General features: G+C 42.4%; 1 protein-coding gene and 1 non-coding gene across 6 annotated transcripts in view; one reads left to right on the top strand and one right to left on the bottom strand.

Annotated features, from left to right (window-relative positions):
• The window catches only part of HDAC4 (histone deacetylase 4), a 1,180,658-nt gene that overhangs the window by 871,926 nt on the left and 286,919 nt on the right, over window positions 1-21,813 (bottom strand). The window lies entirely within an intron of this gene.
• TRNAS-CGA (transfer RNA serine (anticodon CGA)) lies at window positions 14,401-14,477 on the top strand. The gene has a single exon. It is a non-coding gene; the product is annotated as a tRNA-Ser (tRNA).

Genomic DNA, 21,813 nt, shown 5'->3' with positions numbered 1-21,813 from the left:
TTGATCCATGAAAAACAAAAGTAAATCACAAACACTCAGTGACATCTTCTGATAAACCTAGAATTAGTTCAGTTGTAAAGTTCAGAGCTTCTCCTGTAGAGGAGTTTCAATTGGCGCAAGATCTGAACTTGCGTCGTGGATGTGTACCGCCCGGTACAATAATAATAATAATAATAATAATAATAATAATAATAATAATAATAATAACAATAATAATAATAATGGCGCAAAGCCCCCGGAAAGGCCTGGTGCAGGTCTTTCGAACTGTCGGCAATGGGCGACCTGTGCGTCTGTGAGGATAGGACCCTACCTCAGATGAAATCAAATGTTAAAAATGGCACAAGCAACCAGTCCCTGAACTAGAAAATTAACCTATAAAGGCTCAAAATTTCCGACACAGCCAAGAATCAATCCCGAGACCCACGGACAAAAGTTCAGCATGCTAACCAGTTAAACGGACTACTCACGACTCATAAATCGGCACTCTTAAATCCCTGAACATTTTCACCTCTTGGGTTTTACTTTCTCAGATCCGTGGTGTAGGGGTAGCGTGCCTGCCTCTTACCCGGAGCCCCGGGTTCGATTCCCGGCCAGGTCAGTGATTTTTACCTGGACCTGAGGGGTGGTTCAAGGTCCACTCAGCCTACGTGATTAGAACTGAGGAGCTATCTGACGGTGAGATAGCGGCCCCGGTCTAGCAAGCCAAGAATAACGCCCGAGAGGATTCGTCGTGCTGACCACACGACACCTCATAATCTGCAGGCCTTCGGGCTGAGCAGCGGTCGCTTGGTAGACCAAGGCCCTTCAAGCGCTGTAGTGCCATGGGTTCTTTTTGTTCTTAGAACACTGGTTTTGTTGTCCCTCCCTGTCGTATAAATGGTTCTTTCAGAACATCCTGCTGCTCAGGAAGCTTCCTTCAGTACATTACATTCATGTTTTTAAGGAAATGTTGGAAATCATTTAACACTCTTTACTTTTCCTTCTCTTGTAGTCTGCCAGTAGGACTGTTGAGTATTTTGCGTGCTTCACGTTCCATTTCTTAAATATTCAAGTTAAAATGAAGGAATGAAGAATTAACACGAACTATGTTGACCATTTACTTTCTGGACACGCCACTCTGAAGGAGTGTAAATAAAATATTGATATTAGCACTCTTTAAAAAACATACAGTATGTCACACCACAACGTAAAGCAATGGACAGGTTGAAATAACTTCGCAGAGGAAAATACCAGAGTAAAGGTTCTCTAAATCTCCGAGAAGAATTATCTTATCTCCGGTATACATGGCTTGTAACATAATGACACACAAAGACATAAACAAATCGCTACTGATAAGAGAACAAGATGTAATGAACGTCCGGTTCGGTTTCATTATCAAGCCGCGAGCACCAGACAAAACTAATTCAGGGCTATAGAAGAGACTACCAAAGCCACTGTGCTGATGTTTCTTCTAAAAATGAACTCAAGTCATCCTTCATATTTTCCACGCTTTCATTCCCTATCAAATATCTAATCTAAAAACAAAAACAAAATATTAACAGAGTAACTCTTTGACGTACAGGTCAATCCATGGGTTCGACAATACTCCTTATTTATTTAACCGTTAGAGCTTATTCACCACACTTCTCTCGTAGTATCCACATATACTGCTTTAGTTACCACAAAAGCTTCAACTGGACCTGACAGCTATTTAGGCAATTACGACGTGACATTATATATATTAAGACATGCCAAAAAAATATGTGCGAAATTCCCTTACCTTGATTTTTGTAACCGCTGTACACAGACTTTAAGATTAAAACTGGACAACCCAAAAGCGGCTTTTGGTGTTGTACTGATATAACTTTATTACCCTATATTTTTATATTGTAGTATTCATGAATATTCGGCAGCAGCGCACCATAAGGCAACGACAACACTAATGGTATTATACGTGTGTTAGAAACAGAAAGAAACCGGATGTTCATTGAATTATATACTGCAGTCTAAAGCCGAGTCGCGCTATAACGAAGAATGAACATCCACAAGGCTCCTAAAAAGACCAACTACAATACTCGACCTCAAGACAGGTTTCTAAGCTCACCGGACAAACAAATAGTCACCCCTCGAAAAATCATTACAAGCATCATTTAATACCGTGTAACTAACTCCGCCTCTGGACTTGATAACCGCCTGGATTCTGTTAGGAAGCGAGTCCACAAGGTTGTGGAGGTACGTCGCATCCAGGGTAAGCCACACCCTGAGGATCTGATCGAGCAATTCCACCAAATTACGGGAGTGCTGATGTCGGCGTTTTACCCGCTGTTCCAACATGTCTCACAGATTTTCAATGAGGTACAAATCAGGTGATGTTGCAGGCCAACAGAGATGTAATAGAGTGGGTGAGTTTTCATAAAATCATATATCAATAGCATACTCAACAGATGTTGACTGAATGTTAAAACAGGATGATGTTTGTTGTTTAAAGGGGCCTAACAGCTAGGTCATCGGCCCCTAATGGTACGAGGTGCAACGAAATGTAACGATAATTAAAACTTCAAAATGTATCCACTGACAAATATAGAACGAATGATGATGAAAAAATGACCATGAAGCCAAAACAATAAGTGGATCCAATTCACAATGTCTTATTTTCTGATGATTCTGATGATGTGATGATGCTTGTTATAGAAAGGGGTCCAAAATCCAGGTCACCGGCCCCCCATAATAGTACTAATTACTGGTAAAGCAGAACCGGTATCCCCGTAGTGTTCCTCATATAGTAGAACTAATCAAAGACCATGTATACTCGTTAAAATAAACATGCTGGTTCATGTTAGTGGTCACCTCAGTGAGCTCGCCCAATCCATGGTACGAAAAACACCTCCATAACATCCCAGACCCACCTCCGGCTTCAACCTGACCTTGCACACATCAAGGATGAAATGCTTCATCTGGCCTTCCGTGCACTCGATGACGTACGTCATTGGAATACAGGCAAGAAACGTTATTCGTACCACGTTATGTTCCGCCAGTCAGCTAATGTCCACGTTCGATGATTTCTAGCCCATTGAAGACGCGCAGCTTTTATGTGCCTGTGTGAGCATTGGCCTTTTGCGAGGTGACCGACTCCAAATGTTCATTGCATGTAGTTTCCGTCGCAATGTTTTCCCGCTAACTGGTTGGGATGGACTTTTATTCACTGGCTGCAGCATTTCCTGTCGGGTATGGAAGCAATTTTGATACGCAAGCCGTGAAACGCGTCTCCGGTCCCTCTCATTTAGTTTGTTTTTCCTATCACAATTTCTGACGTCGTGTTTCGTGGCCACGTGTAGTACACCATTGGTTGTAGACGCGTTGAACAGTCCGCTGCGAAACACCAACAAATCCAGCAACTTCACGCACCGTACGGCCACAAGATTGCCCCTTTTTGCCACCCTGTCACATCTTCATATCTACCCATGTTGATGTACACTGTCCACTTGAAACATCAATGTCTTACCGATCGCTACTGCCTTATGCTCACCTAGAAGCAGTGCGCGTGAGGTTGAGCACGGGATTCGTTCGCTGTGCCATCCGTATCTGTGCGTGCGCACTAGGGTGACTAATTTTTTGTGTCCGGTGATCTTATTAGGAGCAATATGACCATGAGCGCGGGCCGTGCGCAAGTTCAAAGTGATCGTGAATACGAGGTTAAATTAGTAATTGATCGAGCTCGATAGCGGCCAGTATCCAGTATTCGGGAGATAGTGGGTTTGAACCCCACTGTGGGCAGTCCTAAAGATGGTTTTCCGTGGTTTCCCATTTTTTTCTATTTGTTTTACGTCGCACCGACACAGATAGGACTTTTGGCGACGATGGGACAGGAAAGGCCTAGGAAAGGGAAGGAAGCGGCCGTGGCCTTAGTGAAGGTAGAGCCCCAGCATTTGCCTGGTGTGAAAATGGGAAACCACGGAAAACCATCTTCAGGGCTGCCGACAGTGGGGTTCGAACCCACTATCTCCCGGATGCGAGCTCACAGCCGAGCGCTCCTAACCGCACGGCAAACTCGCCCAGTATTTCCCATTTTCGCAACAGGCAAATGTTGGGGCTGTACCTTAATAAAGCCTACGGCCGCTTCCTTCCCACTCTTAGCCCTTTCCTGTCCCATCGTCACCATAAGACACATCAGTATCGGTGAGACGTAAAAAGCTTGTAAAAATGTGAAATAAGTATTTCGAGTCTGCTTATGATCGTATTTAGTGATTTTTCAAAATTGATAAAGATGCCAGTCTCAAGTTCACGGACATTTTTAGGGAATTTGATCCAAATATGTGATTTTCTTAGTACTGCGTCCATCACACCGTACTTTGATTCACATCGAAATCATCAGCCACGCCGGTTTGAAAACCAGGATAACCTTTATAACGTAAAAAAATCATCTTTTCTTCGTTTGATAACGATTCTCCTCTTGTTCCATTGGTATCTTCTAGAAAGTGGTCCGCTCGCCACCTTATATTTTCCTTCTCAAATCTGTAAAGATTCTTAAAGTTCACTTATGATGAGTCGCTGCGAGGTTTGTACACTTGCGTTGTACTTGCTTGGGTCATCAGTGCGTAGATTGGTTTGATGCAGCTCTTCCTGCTACAATATCCTGTCCTAAACTTTTCATTTCCACGTAACGACTACATGCTACAACTACTTCTAGTCATATTTCGCCAAATCGTTCTCTCATCAATTCGATTCAATAACTCATGATTCGCGATTCACTCCACTAATCTCACCTTTAGCATTTTTCTGTAAAACCACATTTCAAAAGCTTCTCTTTCGTTCTGAGCTAGTTATTGTCCACGTTTCACTTCCATACAATGCCACACTCCCGACGAGTCAAAAAGTCATCTCCGCACAGGCCATGAAGGCCCTTGGAGGGATGGAAGGTAAAGGATTCCACTATCCGTAACCTCGGCACTTGGTGGGGTAGAGTGGCCAGCACTACGCCCGGCCGCCTTTGCCCCCAGGAATTACCCCGGTACTCATTTTTGGTGTAGGCCGAGTGAACCTCAGGGCCATACGCACCTCCGAAAGTTGAAATCTCGTTTCTTGAATTTTTCGACTTCCTGACGGGGAATCGAACCCACGTCCTTCAGCGCCAATCAAGTACGTCTTTACCGCCTCGGCCAGGTAGCCCCTACACTCCCAACGAAAGACGTCAAGAATGTTTTCTGATTCCTATATCTACGTAGGAAAGTCAATAAGTATATACAATTTTGCTCTAATTGTCTTCAGGTTAGCTCTATGGCGTTGTGTTCTCACCAGGCGCTAGATGGCACCGTTGCCTACGTCTGTGGTAGGTTTCAGCGTTATCAGATCAATACAAATTGCGCTGTTGCGACGTATAGATGGCCGCGCCACACACTGTTTACACCAAGGAAGAACAGCGTTCCGTGTGTTTTTTTGTGGTCTGAGGGTGTACCAGCAGCACAAATTCATTTTTTTGCTGCTATATGCTTTACGACGCACCGACACAGATAGGTCTTTGGCGACGATGGGATTGGAAAGGCCTAGGAATGGGAAGGAAGCGGCCGTGGCCTTAATTAAGGTACAGCCCCAGCATTTTCCTGGTGTGAAAATGAGAAACCACGGAAAACCATCTTCAGGGCTGCCGACAGTGGGGTTCGAACCATCACCCGATTACTGGATACTGGCCGCACTTAAGCGACTGCAGCTATCGAGCTCGGTCAGAAACTCATAGAAGACTTTCAGCACAATACGGGGACAATGCTATGCTACAGCGAAGTGTTTACCAGTGGACTGAAAAGTTCAAAAGGGGTCGCACGATGAAGGATGAGGAAAGATCCGGGCGTCCATCTGCAGCCGTAACTGACGCATATATTGAACAAGTGCGTGATACGATCCTCAATTACAGACGCGTGACTGTTGATGACGTGGCAAACCATATGCACATTAACCATGGTTCTGCATATTAAATCATGCATAACAGGCTTAACTTTCACAAAGTCTGTTCGAGATGGGTTCCAAAACAACTCAATGAAGAGAAGCAGCGCAATCGTGTGAGAATCTGTTATGACTATGCTAACGAAGGTGAAACGTTTCCGAAACGGATCATCACTGGAGATGAAACATGGGTTCACCACTTCGAACTAGAAAGCCAAAAACAGAGCATGGAATTTAAGCGTCCCGGATTCCCAGTCAAAAAGAAATTCAAAAGTCAGCCTTCTGCAAGAAAAGTGATGCTCACAGTGTTTTGGGACTCTTAAGGGCCAATCCTGGAACATTAAAAGGAAAAGGGGGAAACAGTAAACTGCGAACGTTCCAATGAAATGAAATGGCGTATGGCTTTTAGTGCCGGGAGTGTCCGAGGACATGTTCGGCTCGCCAGGTGCAGGTCTTTCGATTTGACACCCGTAGGTGACCTGCGCGTCGTGATGAGGATGGAAATGATGATGAAGACGACACATACACCCAGCCCCCATGTCAGCGAAATTAACCAATTATGGTTAAAATTCCCAACCCCGCCGGGAATCGAACCCGGGACTCCTGCGACCAAAGGCCAGCCCGCTAACCATTTAGCCATGGAGCCGGACAACGTTCCAATGATATGCTGGTAAACAAGCTGAAACCTGCAATTCGCAACAAACTTAGAGGTTGATTGTAGGAAGGAGTTCTTTTGTTGCATGACAATGCGCGTCCACATACCGCTGCCCACACCGTTCAAAATCTTCAGATGCTGCGTTTCGAGGTGTTGGAGCATCCTGCCTACCGTCGCGATCTAGCCCCATCGGATTACCATCTGCTTGGTCCACTTAAAAGTGCTCTAAGAGGCCATCGATTCAGTTCCGATTAATGGGTGAAGGAAACTGTGCATACGTGGCTTGTTGCGCAACCAACAATCCTTTTTTGTGCAGAGTGTATCAGATAGCTTGTGAAACGGTGGCCCATGTGCATTGAAAGGCTGGGCGACTATGTTGAAAATTGATATTGATAAAAAGTGTGTACTCTTTTTGTAATAATTTATAAACATTGATTAAGATGCTTATTGACTTGCCCTCGTATATTCGAATTGAGCACGTTTCTTAAGAAAGGCCTTCTTTGCTTGTACTAGTCTGCGTTTTATACCCTTTTATGTGACGTAAACCTAACATATACTCAGGCATCGCACTTAAAACACACTTCTGTATCAAAAAGGGATGAAAGAACTGAGTTAATTCCAAAACCCGAGAGAAATTTCTCCTTTATAAGAGAAACTTACGACTGTTACTGATCCGGATGTGGAGTAACGTATACTGCTCACAAAACAATGTTACGGAGTAATGGGTGGTATCAATAAAAGTGAGCAAAATCTCAAAAGAAAACTCTCCGGAGCAAAAAGAGTCTGCTCAGTCGAATGAGCAATCAATATCTCCGTTCTGCGTCAATAAAAAAATATTTGTGTGTGTAAAGAGTTTTCTCCGCTACGCAGTAGGAATTTACTCCGCTAATCGCTACCTCGCAGCTCGCACAGATGTACAGACAAACCATTAGTACAGTTCGAAGGTAACGTAAATAATGCGATAAGATTGTCATTAAAGTTTCAAACGTCACGACGACTAGTTAGGAAGAAGAACGTGAGGTTGACTAGGAAAGGAAGTTTTACAGACGTTTAAAAGAACATCCCTTAGTCTTAGCAAACCACATTTACCGGAAGCGAAACCAAAAACGGCAACTGCTTTAAAAGAATTCATATAACATAGAAAATTATATTGGAATCTGATGTAAATGTATCAATGTAACAGAAAGCACGAAGAGTTAGGATGAAAGGCTAAACGGATCTAAAGATAAGCAGAACAATCAAAGAGTGGGGAAAACGCTGTTTTGCATAATGCATGGAGACACAAATCAAATCATAATGCAGCTAAATGGTTGGAAAACATTCTAGCTAAATCCTTTCCTTTGACAAATGCTCTGGCGGGTGCTAGTATACTTACTCTAGTGGTGGGTCCGAAAGATAGTCGTTATTTCCAACATTCAGGTTATGTATGTATGTATGTATGTATGTATGTATGTATGTATGTATGTATGTATGTATGTAAAGTACTCAGCCCGAAGGCTGTGTTGATCCCCAACAGTTCCTCCAACAGTTGCCATAGATGGCGCAAGCGTCAATGAAGAGGTGAAATGAAAAAATGAAAAACCTACAACCTGTTTTCCAGTCATTGACCGGGTCAGGGATGTAATGAATGAAGCAGATATAGGCTGTTAGTACGATGGGGTCGCCACTCCCAAAGTGATTTATTAATGAATGATAGATGCTATGAAATGAGAATGGAGAGTGTTGCTGGAATGACTGATGACAGGGAAAACCGGAGTACCCGGAGAAAAACCTGTCCCGCCTCCGCTTTGTCCAGCACAAATCTCACATGGAGTGACCGGGATTTGAACCATGGTATCCAGCGGTGAGAGGCCGACGCGCTGCCGTCTGAGCCACGGAGGCTCTTTCAATGAAGAGGTATGCTGGGGAAATTAGGAATCAAGTAATTTCCAACTGCGGTCTTGATCGAGGCAGGTGTTGGTTGCTATTACATATCAGACTGCCGTCCGGCTCCATGGCTAAATGATTAGCGTGCTGGCCTTTGGTCACAGGGGTCCGGGTTCGATTCCCAGCAGGGTCGGGAATTTTAACTATAATTGGTTAATTTCACTGACACGGGGGCTGGGTGTATGTGTCATCATCATCATCATCATTTCATACTCATCACGATGCGCCGGTCGCCTACGGGCGTCAAATCAACAGACCTGCATCTGGCGAGTCGAACTTGTCCTAGGACACTCCCGGTACTAAAAGCCAAACGCCATTTTATTTCATCGGACTGCCAAGCCCACTGAAATTCTCACATTAACCGGTCCTGAGTGACATTTTCATATCATTCATTACAGGAATGGCTCCATACGGCATGACATTACTAACATCACACACACATACCTCAATCACTTAACTTTCATATTGTGAAAGCCAAGGGTAAATCTGAGAGTGGTCAATGAAAGTAAAATATTTGTTCTAGGCCATACCAGAAGACACAGTGCACAGTAAACACTAGGTCCTGCCAACAATACAAATTCGTTAATAACTCCGTATTCTGACACTTTTATATTAAAAGGTTGTACTTATATTATAATTCGTAATCTATGTTTCACCACCTGTTGTAAGTATACCATTTTGTAAATACGTGGCCCATTCAAACATTCCCAACAGGAACTGAATACTTCTTTTACAAAGGTGCTTAATTACGGAAGCCGTATATAATTCTAGCTATTCCATCTCAATGTTATTGGCTTTACGTCCCACTAATTACTCTTTCGGTTTTTGGAGACGCCCAGGTGCCGGAATTTTGTTCCGCACGAGTTATTTTATGTGCCAGTAAATTTACCGACACGAGGCTGTCGTCTTTGAGCACCTTCAAATACCATCGGACTGAGCTAGGATCGAACCTGCCAAATTGGGGTCGGAAGGCCAGCGCCTCAACCGTCTGAGCCACTCAGCCCGGCCCATTTCATCTCTTCTTCGCTGCCCTCCTTTTCTGGTACAATCTCCTTCACCATCCCAAACTTATTACTGTTCATAGGTAATAGGTTTCACCAATTTGAAAATCTTCGCCATTAAGATGTCTAGCCACATTGTGCAGAATGAAACAGCACAAAATAACTAAAGAAAACTTTCACATGTTGCTGATCTTATTTTATTTCGGAGAACAGGAAAAAGTTTCCTCTCCTGACCAAAATACCTTTCTACTATTACGCATTCCTTACTTATGAAGTTATTGTAAAATCTCTCTTCTCGGTTAAGAACATTTCGATAGGGTCGTGGATCAAGGGGCTATTCAGTATCCATCACCACCAAGAAGTTGCGCATTTACGCGATTTCTACTCTTTAATCTAAACATCTGAATTTGTTCATGTGTACTGATCGAGGCCAGGTAGCGTCAACACTCGTACATACTTCCTTCCTTCCTGGTAATAGTCACCTCTATGAATGCTAGTTTTTTTTAAAAGTATTACTGGAACATGAATGCAATCTACAGCGCCTCTTGCGGCGGAAAAAATATATCGTTGTTGCATTTCAGCTTTTGCAGTCGAAAGTTCATGGACAGTTTTAGGGACTGTGATCCAAATATGCGCTATTTTTTTATTTTATTAACGTGTCGCACATGAGTTCCCTTTGCTTGCAGTCACGATCAGATTTCAAACTGCGTTATGCTGACGGACTGCACCGAGTTTGACGTAAAAATCGCTAGTCAATAGGCCAAAAGCGTACTGTGCAAACAATGCAGGGCGATGGTGACAGTGCAATTGTGTGGGAGCTGTCTTTCTGGCATGGATTAGGTCCCAAAGTACCTATCGATGCACGTATGAACAGCGGTAGATATTTGGAAGCAAGCTAACTTGTAGACTTTTTACGTGACTTCTTAACATCCTGATCATAGCCACGGGACATCTGTTTTATGCATAATCCGAACCACTGTGACGTAACTTATTTATTTATTTATTTATTTATTATTATTTAATAGTAATGAGATACAGGTACGAAGTACTCCATTTTACACTCACTGTAAAACAACATAAAATATTAACAGAAAGTAAACAATAACATTTAACAAAAAGTGTATTTATACAAGTTTTTCAGAAATTCAGTAAGCAAGAAACAAGGAAAAAAGGCAAATACAATCATGTCCGTATCACTAGTAACGTTCTGGCCAGGTTGTCAACAGAGAATCTAAAACTTACTCCTTTAGTATACATTTCGATTTGCTTTGAAGACCCCACATGAAATGGCCGGGAGTAGATACTCGCAAGTAGTTAGTGACCACGATACTCCTTCATGCCATACGCATTTCCAGAAGGAGACTGCTACTTCCAACACAATAGTGCACTTATCACAGAACTAGCATCGCCTTAGTGTGGTTCCAGGAGCGTGCTAGTAGGCTGATGTTGCTTTGGTGGCCACACGTTGTCCAGATGTTAGTCCCTTCGGGCCATTGAAGGCTTGAACCCTATCTTCACCACAATCCAATCCACGGGAATTGCAGGATGCTCTCTCACTGCCGAGGTAGAGTATCCCTCAATAAGGCAATGAAGGACTTGTGGAATCGTTATTATGACGAAGACAGGCTGTCGTAACATCCAGAGGCGGTGCAGTAGAATATTAAATCGGGTTCCTTGGCTGAATGCTCAGCATCATGGCCGTAGGTTCAGAGGGTCTTGGGTTCGATTACTACGAGGGTTGGGGGTGGCAGCCACGTGTGGTTAATTCCTGTAGCTAGGGAACTGGGTGTCTGTGTTTGTCTCAACACACACCTCTTCATATTCACAACACACTACACATCCAACTACCAGAGGCACACACAACAGCGAATATATCCCTCCGCAAAAGGTTAGAGTCAGGAAGGGCGTCCGGCAGTAAACAGGACCAAGTCCATACGTGCGACAAAGTTCGTACCCGCAACCCCACCATGAGCTGCACAAGACGTGTATTTTACCACATGTTCATTGTAATGACAAGTTGACAATAGTTATTTCACGGCGGTAACACTTATTGTGCAAAATCGTAACTGTTCGAAGACCATTCTCACGTCAGCTTCTGAGGAAAACCGCACATCCCGTAATCTTGAGTAGGTTTAAGATATCAAAACTACTCATTCCAAGAATATACCACGAAACATCACCGTTATTTTAAACCGTATTGCTGAAAGAAGGGACACACAGACCAACGTGTCTTTATCTTAGCATATACCTTGTTTCATCAATGGCAAAGGGTTGCAAACAGCTTTTCAGAGTGATCACTAGAACTAGGAATATGTTCATGTACAAATATTTGCTAAGTACGTAAAATCGTTTCAAATTTTAAAAATGCATTCTAAATAAGAAACCGAGTATAAAATGTATATCCATTCCCACATATCTCTGTGTCAGGAAGACCAATCTACACATCGTGCTAGAATATTTATTTAGCTACTGATATGAATAAATGTGTTTCATGCTAATGATCGCTGAAGAACTACTTCTCACTGGCTTTTTCCCTATTACCTGTGGTCGGCAGTTGCTACAGATTTAGACCAATTTTACGCTATACTGACGGATGTACTCACTATTGCGTGATTCTGCGGTGGTGTGTAGTGTAATGTGTTGTATGAAAATGAAGATGTGTAGAAGGATAAACACGAACACCCAGCACTCGGATTAGAGAAATTCACCAAAGTTAAAATTCCCGACCCCACAGGGAATCGAGCCCGGGTGCCTCTGAACCGAAGGCCAATACACTGATCTTGTCTTCGAACAATTACGAGTTTGTTCGACGTGCGTTACTACAGCGAGAGAACAGTTATCAACTTACCAAGAAGCCGAACAGAATGCTGAAGAACATTCGCCCCGTATTTGGGACGGAATTTTATCAAGCACTAGTATATCATCCAGATCATATCAGGAAGTAGTTTGACCGTGAATAATAATAATAATAATAATAATAATAATAATAATAATAATAATAATAGCCCAATATCCCTTCACCTATGAGGACGAGTCATACGAAAACCTTAAAAATGTAATAAAAATTTGAAATATCGCGCCACGGTTCTGTCTATTGGAAGTACTATTAAAAAGGCTTTAATGAATATCCTATAGGCGGCAGCTCCGTGCGCATCAGAGTAACAATGGCCGCTCCACTTACGACATCACGAAAGAAGTAAAGCGGCCTGTTATTCGGTATGGAACCTATTGAAATTCATCGACGAATGATGATTCAATATGGTGATGCATTTTACTCACAGCGGCAGCACAGAAATGCTCGGCTCCAACCCGCCCGTACAACAGTGCGACCATTCAAGACCTGCATTTTGAGTGTCTACCACACTCACCATATTCACAAGACCTCACCCCTGGTGATTACCACATATTTGGGCGACTTAAGGAGGCATTGGGAGGAAAGACATTCTGTTCGGAAGAAAGATGAAGGCGGTGCACGTATGGCTGCACAGACAACCAAATGATTATTTTTTTCCTCTCCAGAAGAAACCATGCACTTTGCAAACTTTATAAGCCCTGGAGGACTTGCACTAAACGTGACGAAAACTATACAGAAAAATGATACAGATGTATACCATTTTTGTTTAATGTGTGTTTTTTAGTTTTCATTCGAATCGCCTTTGTATTAACTTAGTATTCGTATGATACATCAGAGTACAGTACACCTCTATACGCCATTCGAGCCGGGATTTAATCCCGTTGAGCACAAGAGGCGAGTATATAAAACTACGCTCCCCTATCGAGCTCTGGTAAGATATATCAAATTATCTACAATTCTAGGAAGTATAACAATTTGTTCCCCAATAATTTTAAGAGTACAGACGAACTAGTTATCTCGAACCTCCATTATTATTCGAAGTTTCAGCATCTCGAAGTAACTTCAATTTCCTGGCCGCCTGTCCTAATTTTCATATGTATTTCTCCAATACCCGAAATCCGATTACACGAATTTCTCGATTTCTAGAAGGAAAGTTTCCTTCCTAGAATAAAAAATATTCTATATCTCTAATTGTTTTCAGCATTAACTGTGCATGACCGCATTTATGGTTTGAGTGTTATTGCTCCTTAACATATATTTACATGTCGATATGATGAAGCTGCATGAGCCCTCTCCTGTATCATTAACAGACCAGATGTTCAGCGATTATTCTTCGATCCTACATACACAGTTAGTCGAAGGCGTACTGTTTTCATAGCAACGGCTGTTGTTGGAAACTATGTGGAAGGAAAAAAATATTTTAAATAAACAGAAGAAACCAACAGATTTTTTCCAAGGTGTTAACGGAGATATGCTTCAGTTCCTCTACAATATGTAGTTTTTCCTCAAGGAATTACTACAATGAGTGTTCTAATTAAAGTAAGATACTGTACTTAACATCTCTTCAACACGTACTACATGTACGTAACACGACCTAATACGTTGAAAGTCCGTTTCGATTACAATGCGGTCGTGAAAATTCAATATTCATTGACATGCCCCACAACGGGCGACTTAAACGCACTCTACAGTGTGCTAGCAGCAGTGCCAGACCTGTAGCTCAGATCCTTTCAAACAGAACAAAGATGGCCTAGGCCACCATAGTTCAATTGGTAAAGCAACCGACGCGAAATCGGGAGGTTGTGGGTTCGGATCCCACTGGTGTCCGGCTGGCCATTTTTGTTTTGTACTTAACATCTCTTCAACACGTACTACATGTACGTAACACGACATAATATGTTGAAAGTCTGTTTCGATTACAATGCGGTCGTGAAAATTCAATATTCATTGACATGCCCCACAACGGGCGACTGAAACGCACTCTACAGCGTGCTAGCAGCAGTGCCAGACCTGTAGCTCAGATCCTTTCAAACAGAACAAAGATGGCCTAGGCCACCATAGCTCAATTGGTAGAGCAACCGACGCGAAATCGGGAGGTTGTGGGTTCGGATCCCACTGGTGTCCGGCTGGCCATTTTTGTTCTGTACTTAACATCTCTTCAACACGTACTACATGTACGTAACACGACCTAATACGTTGAAAGTCTGTTTCGATTACAATGCGGTCGTGAAAATTCAATATTCATTAAGATACTATGAGTTTGTTTTATATGGTTAACTAACGCTGTATGCAATATCAACATGTAGATAAATATGATTCTATTATGCTCAAAATCGGGAATTCTCTGTATCTCGAAAGTTCAATAACTCGAAATAAAATGTAGCTCCCAATGTGATTCGAGATAACGAGGTTCGACTGTATCTGTAATTGAGAGATATCGCTCTCATTAAAAAAAGCCCTCAAACGTAAAACGACCAAGCATTGACGGGCACGCGAAGTCGAACTTCCAATAGCAACCAGTAATATAATTATGGAATATAACGCTACTGTATAACAAGTTACACACTATCGTAGCTAAATCCATCAACGTGGTAAACTGGTTGATACGGAATCCAAGTTCGAAATCCGCTGCAGAAAAACTACCAAAACCTGGAAGTAACCCAGCTCCCCCTTGGTGGGTTTTAGTAAGTAGATTATTACTGTATTATTCTTTTATTACGATTTGCCTTACGTCGCACCGACACATAGGTCTTACGGTGACGATGGTATAGAAAAGAGCTAGGAGCGGGAAGGAGGCGGCCGTGGCCTTAAGTAAGGTACAGTTCCAGCATTGAAAAATGGGAAACTACGGGAAACCACCTTCAGGGCTCCCTACAGTGTGGTCCGAACCCACTATCCCCCGAATGCAAGCTCATAGCTTAGATGCGTGACCCTAACCACACAGCCAACTCGCTAGGGAATAATAATAATAATAATAATAATAATAATAATAATAATAATAATAATAATAATAGGTGTACGTTCCATTAACAAATTTTACGTTTTCCGGAGACACCGAGCTGCCGGAATTTTGTAGGACAGGTGTGCCACTAAATCTACCGATACGAGGCTGACGAATTTGGGCGGACTCAGCCGGGATCGAACTCGCCAACTTGAGCTAAGACAGCCGTCTAAACTACTCAGCCTGGCCAAAGAATAAGAAAACAGAGCCAATAATCACGTAGTCCACAGTCTTCAAAGAAGAACTAGTCGAAGATCCCTCTAACAACAGTGTATGTCAATTAAATCACATGTTCCACGCTTAAAAATAAAAGTTCTTTTTAACTCTTCTCCAGAAGGGAAAACATACAGCAAAATAGCAAGAGGGAGCAATGGTTACCGCAAATAAATGCGCTGCGCTACGCTTCAAAATCTTACTTTTGGCACGTTCATTACGACTTACGAAGTTTAATAAAGAAGAGAGTGGGTCTATGCTTACATAGACGACATCAGTCCAACATAACACACCTACGGAGGAAATTCCTCAGCCCTCCTTCGAATACCCGGTGAAAGAGTTTTCTAACGCAAATACTCTAACACCCATTATCGTTTACAAACGCGATTTATTTCCTCCTGCTTTCCCTCCAAAACGAAGCATGATGTGGCCAACACAGAGCATTCATTGTTCGTAAGCAGTAACGAATGAACGAGACCTGCACAATGATGTAAACGTTACGGCGAATACAAAACGTAGAGAATGAAACCTGAAAGGTACTACAGTCTACCTCCTGGGAACAGGTCGATAAGAGAGGGAGGGAATGTTGGATTTAAATATAGAAACGTATCAGACGTGCTAGTGTGCTTTCAATCCGGTGCGCTGCCGATTGGGATGGGAGGCTGAGGCGAGCTATTCTGGGTAACATCAATCACTGGCTTGCTATTATTCTTGAACTTCTCTCTCTTTGACTCTTACATAAAACGCGAAGTGGCCTCCGCGCTGCGTATTTCCTTATCGCTCACTAGAATTTGAGGTAGGAGATTATAATTCCATTATTGCTTTCTCTGTAAGCAATTCCTCCACAAACAGATATGCAGTTGAAATTTGAGTCAAAGGACAACATTTGTAAAGATTTCACAACATTCCCGGGCTTGATTGATGGTCTTGGAGATAACTTGGCTGTAATGACTGAACGTGATGCCATTTCAGGTTTCAAGAGAAAGGAGTCCAAAGTAACTAATATAAATGATCAATCTCAGGCCAGATGTGACTGTTGTTGTGATAATAATAATAATAATAATAATAATAATAATAATAGACCGAGCGAATTGGCTATGCGGTTTGGATCACATAGCTATGAGTATGCATTCAGAACGGTAGGGGCTGGGGCTGCACTTTAATTAAGGCAACAATCAATTCTTTCCCATTTCCAGCCCTGCCCTATCCCATCGTCTCCGTAAGATCTGTGTCGATGCGACGTAAAACAAATACAATAATTTCGTGTGGCCATTATTAGCCTGGAGCAGCCCTGGCAAAGTAGACCCTCGAACGACGCTAGGCAGCGACTGTATTTATAAAAAACTATGCGTTAACGTGGTGGAGGGTAGTGTTGCGCGTAGTATTAGCTGTAGAAATGTTGGGGACAGCACAAATACGAAGTCCCCCGAGCCAAGGGAATTAACTGTTCGCGATAAAAATTCCAGTCTGGTCGAAGGATTAATACTACGTGACCATAACAACAGGAAGGCAATGAAGGAATGTATGCCTCCTATAGCAAGTATGGCATAAAATAGTGTATTTCGGGCGTAAACATACCCAGAGAAATGTTTGTCTAAAGTGTCAACCCTCCATCTGGCTTCGTAGCAATAATCTCAGGCTTTTCGACATCTGGGTCAAGGTCATCGTGATGCATTTTTGAGACAAGCAGGCTGTTCCTACCTATTTTGGGAATATACGATACCAATGAGCAGTTCTTTAGAAAGACAAACATTAAAGAATTATCACAACGTTTCGCTGGTTTTGTAAATTCATTAGGTAATTATTTCCTGTTTTTCTATATAGCGCCCAAGAAAGCAAGTATGGTATCTGTTTCCAAGTTCTCTTTGTCTTACACTCATGAATCAATTCAAATGTTATATTTCTACAGGCCCACATGATGGCTTTACAGAGGCTTTACTCAACTACTGTCACAGGGAATTGTTCACTCCATGTATTCCCGGTGGTTGTTTATCCGGTGGTTCAGATAAATCGAGAAAAGCAATCTAATTCGCGGCTGGAGTGGAAGTACAGTACGGTCGAATGTTGCGGTTCAAACCAATGTCGTCATGAAATATTCGCCGAAATGTAAACCGGCACAATTCTCACCTTTCAAGAACCTACAGTACGCTTGCGAATGACCAATGCCATGTTCCAGTGCTGGAATGGCCTGCCAGCTGTGAAGACTGTTCTGCCGTGTTCCGTTCAGTGTGTAAATTCCCCATTACTCCATTGTACTGATCGAACGTCTCGAACACTATGATGAACCCATCTGTCGAATACAAGTAGTTACGGAAAATGAACTGTATGATCCAGACGAATGGCAAAATAAATTAAAAAAGTTAACTCCTCAAGCTCTTCCTCACCGATATTCAACAGAGGTCGTTCCACTCGGCGAGGTAACTCCCATAGATCACGCGTCAAGCAGACGCCTGCTCGGTCCTCCTTGGGACAGACAATACATTAAAGTATGACTGAACAAGTGGCCGCGTAGTTTGGGTCACGTAGCTGTCAGCTTGCATTTGTAAGATAGTGGGTTCGGACCCCACTGTCGGCAGTCCTAAAGATGATTTTCCGTGGTTTCCCATTTTTGAAACCAGGCAAAAGCAGGGGCTGTACCATAATTAAGGCCACGGTCGCATCCTTCCTACTCCTAGCCCTTCCTTATCCCATCATCACTGTAAGACCTATCTGTGTCGGTGCGACGTAAAGCAAATTTTTAAAAATCAGGTTTCGGAACCGGTAGCCTTACGATTACGATAAAGACGGGAGACTCAAGGAAGATCAGGTTCTTCTGTAGGATTAACATTACAGCAAAGAAATAAGACATACAGGCCTACTAGGTGCTCCACCAGCTCCTTATAATTCAGGAAGATAAGTAACCCATCTAACACTGATAGTCCTTAAGTTTGATATTGCTCTGCTCGACACCAGTATGTCAACAACGTAAAACGTGGCAGAATTGTAAGGAAAAAGGTCTACATGTTATCTTCACGCCATGATAAAACGACCAATTTACAAACATGCCCATTATTGCGTGCCTCTATATAAGAGCCATGGGTTTTATTGCGAGCGTGGCTGAATTGGTAAGGTGCTGGTTATCCAGCAGGCCTGACAGCGTATAGACGGTTCGTTTGCCATCCTTAAGGGGAATAATGAGTACTTCACCACGACGCATTTCAATTGGGTAGAGCTCGTCGACGAGAATCCAAACGTGGGCTACGCAAATACTTTTGTAATGCTCAAGCAAGGCCCCACACCGCTGGCTGCGCAGAAGCGTGTGACTGGGGGAAGATATGTCCATGAGCGTACCGCCATGTTGTGAGCGCTCCTTACCTTGACGAGGAGATCGTATGGAATTCATGCATTAACTTACATTTCCCACATATAAAAACACCCGGCCTAGTATATTAATGGCAGCCTACACCGACTACCGTGTATACACGCAATAAATATACGTAATATCAAGACTGTGGTAATATCAAAAGATACTTATGTATAAAAATGACCACACTTTGCATTGTACTGAACAATCTACACAAAACCTATAGGTGGCGCATATAATTTTAAAAAACACCTTTAGCAGACTGAATAATAATAATAATAATAATAAATAATAATGTTATTTGCTTTTACGTCCCACTAACTACTTTTTCGGTCTTCGGAGACGCCGAGGTGCCGGAATTTAGTCCCTCGGGAGTTCTTTTACGTGCTAGTAAATCTACCGACACGAGGCTGACGTATCTGAGTACCTTCAAATACCACCGGACTGAGCCAGGTTCGCAGACTGAATAAGGGGACTGAAAAATACACTACTAACAAAAATAAATATATATTAAAACACATATTTGAAATTCAGTCCCCGAAAACAGAAAAAATACAGTACCAGTGGCGACTTTTGACTTCTGGTTTAGGGGATGTAACCGGAATTTTTTTTGGAAACATCAACGCAAACAGACGGTCATTCCAAATACATTTCTCAAGAGAAGACAACATACATGGCCAACAGAAAAGATTATTTAAAATCTCACATCCACCAATCCCATGGTCTGTTTCATAAACATTTATGTTGAAATGACGAACACACGACTTAACACTCCGAGTCGCGTGGGGTGTTGGCAACACCCCACGTTCATTTTCTAGGCTGAATCTTGCGATCGAGTTCATTTAGCTTGCTGTAACCTCCTATACCTGTCTATGTGGCCTTGACCATGAAGTGTTGAGCGAGTGCTTATAAATAGAATTGCTGTGATAGGCGTTAGCGCTCTTTCTCCGCACGTGGGGTGTCGTCATACCCCCGCGCGACCACTATCGTAACATTTCCGGCTCAGTGCTCAGTTCTCGCTTGAGTGGTGAAAGTCTCATTTTCAGTGAAATTGTGTTGCTATGAACAACAGGAGGCTAGAATACGCGAACTTTTAGAAGATGGTGAAAATTGTGAAGAATATTTCGATTAGTCAGATCCAGAAGAAAGCGGCACGTGTGAGGAACTTATCCAAGACAGAGGCTGATAGTGAAGAAGATAATAGCGGACAGAGTGATAATGATTCTGTTCACCATGAAGGAGGAAATCGGTACTTGTTTAAAGATAAACAGACTAAGTGGAAGAAAGACCCCCCTCCAAGGAATGTTAGGACGCGTCGACAAAACATAGTATTACATCTCCCAAGTGTCAAGATCCGTGCTAAAAGTGCCAAGTCAGTGCTCGAGTGCTTTCCGCTATTCGTGGATGATGTAATGATCAGAACTATTACGAACTGTACAAACATTTACATAGACACTACTGCCGGAAATTATTCGAGAGATCGCGATGCTAAGCATACCGATGAATCCGAAATAACGTGTGTGATTGGTATTCTGATACTAGCAGGCGTTTATCGCTCTGAACATCAAGAACATCCGAGAACTAGCTCCGAAATAATCACGGTGCACAGTATGCCATAGAAACAAAGATGTAAAGACTAACCCGTACTGTGATCGCTGTTGTAGAGTGATGTGTCTGAAACGGATGAGGAATGTGTTGTGATAGTACATATATCACACCCTCGCACTGAATGTAGAAGTTAGAGATATCATTGTCAGTATTCGATTTATTATTATTATTATTATTATTATTATTATCATCATCATCATCATCATGATCATCAGTATTTCATTTGTATATTTTGTCATTAATCTTTGTAAGCTAGGAGATATCCACATATGTAGGCATGAGTAATTTGTTTTGCACGAGTGGGAAAACATTTCTATATTGGACTCTGGTAACTTGGATGACTCATGCGGGCATCCCAGTGTCTGATGAGATTTGTTTGTTGATGTTATTGTACTAGGAAAGTTCTATGAGTCATGTGATATACCCCAGCGTTTGTTTATTTCTTGGGACCAAGTGTGGGTCCAGGGCATGGTCTTGACGAGAGCATCACTCATGATTGGCTGGCAAGGACCAATCCAGATGTATTATCTGAGAGGAAGGGGAATGCTGATATCTATAAAGGTTGATCAAACGGCGGGAACCAGAGAATCACTACGGAAGAGAACCACAACTGACACACTGTACGGGAAGGAAGTGGTGCTGATACACGGTACTGGAGTGACATGGATGCAATGGACTGGACTTCAAACGTTCGTGGAGCGTAGTCTTGTTATGTTCGTGGAAAGTGGCTGATCGACAGATTGTGGAGTGCTTGCGCATTATTGAAGCACTTGTGGCGGCCTGGCATTATATGTTGGTGAAAGCTGTCTCAGACTTTCCATAATTGATGTTCAGGGTCGACAAGCGTGTGTTACTTAAATGTATATATCTTTACAACAAGTGTTAAAGTCTGTGAACACAGTATTACAGTATCTGTGTGATGCTAGAAGTGCTGATTATGAGAATTGGCAAGTAGTATTGATACAGAGACAGTGAAGGGTATTTATCTACATATATGTACATTGTTCATCGGACTATCTACAAATGGTAGTTAGTTCTCGCTTTCGTTTTCCCACTGTTTTCATTCTTGTTGTTGTTGTAAAAATGGAGTCTTCCAGCAATCTTTTGTATGTGTATTATATGTATAATTTTGTGTGTTGATGAGGTGCTCATGCACGTATTTTGTTAAGAATATAGTTAGCTATTTTAGTATCAGTGGAGTTATTGATGAACCTAGGTGCAGTTCCTACCTATTTAGTCGTTTTCAGGAGGTTAGGTAAGGCCTGCAGCAGATGTACCAGTACGCAGCATTATGTACAC

Source organism: Anabrus simplex, chromosome 2, assembly GCF_040414725.1.
Source record: "Anabrus simplex isolate iqAnaSimp1 chromosome 2, ASM4041472v1, whole genome shotgun sequence".
Classification (NCBI taxonomy): Eukaryota; Metazoa; Arthropoda; class Insecta; order Orthoptera; family Tettigoniidae; genus Anabrus; species Anabrus simplex.
Note: the sequence above shows the minus strand (reverse complement) of the source record. Positions and strands in the feature narration are given on the sequence as shown.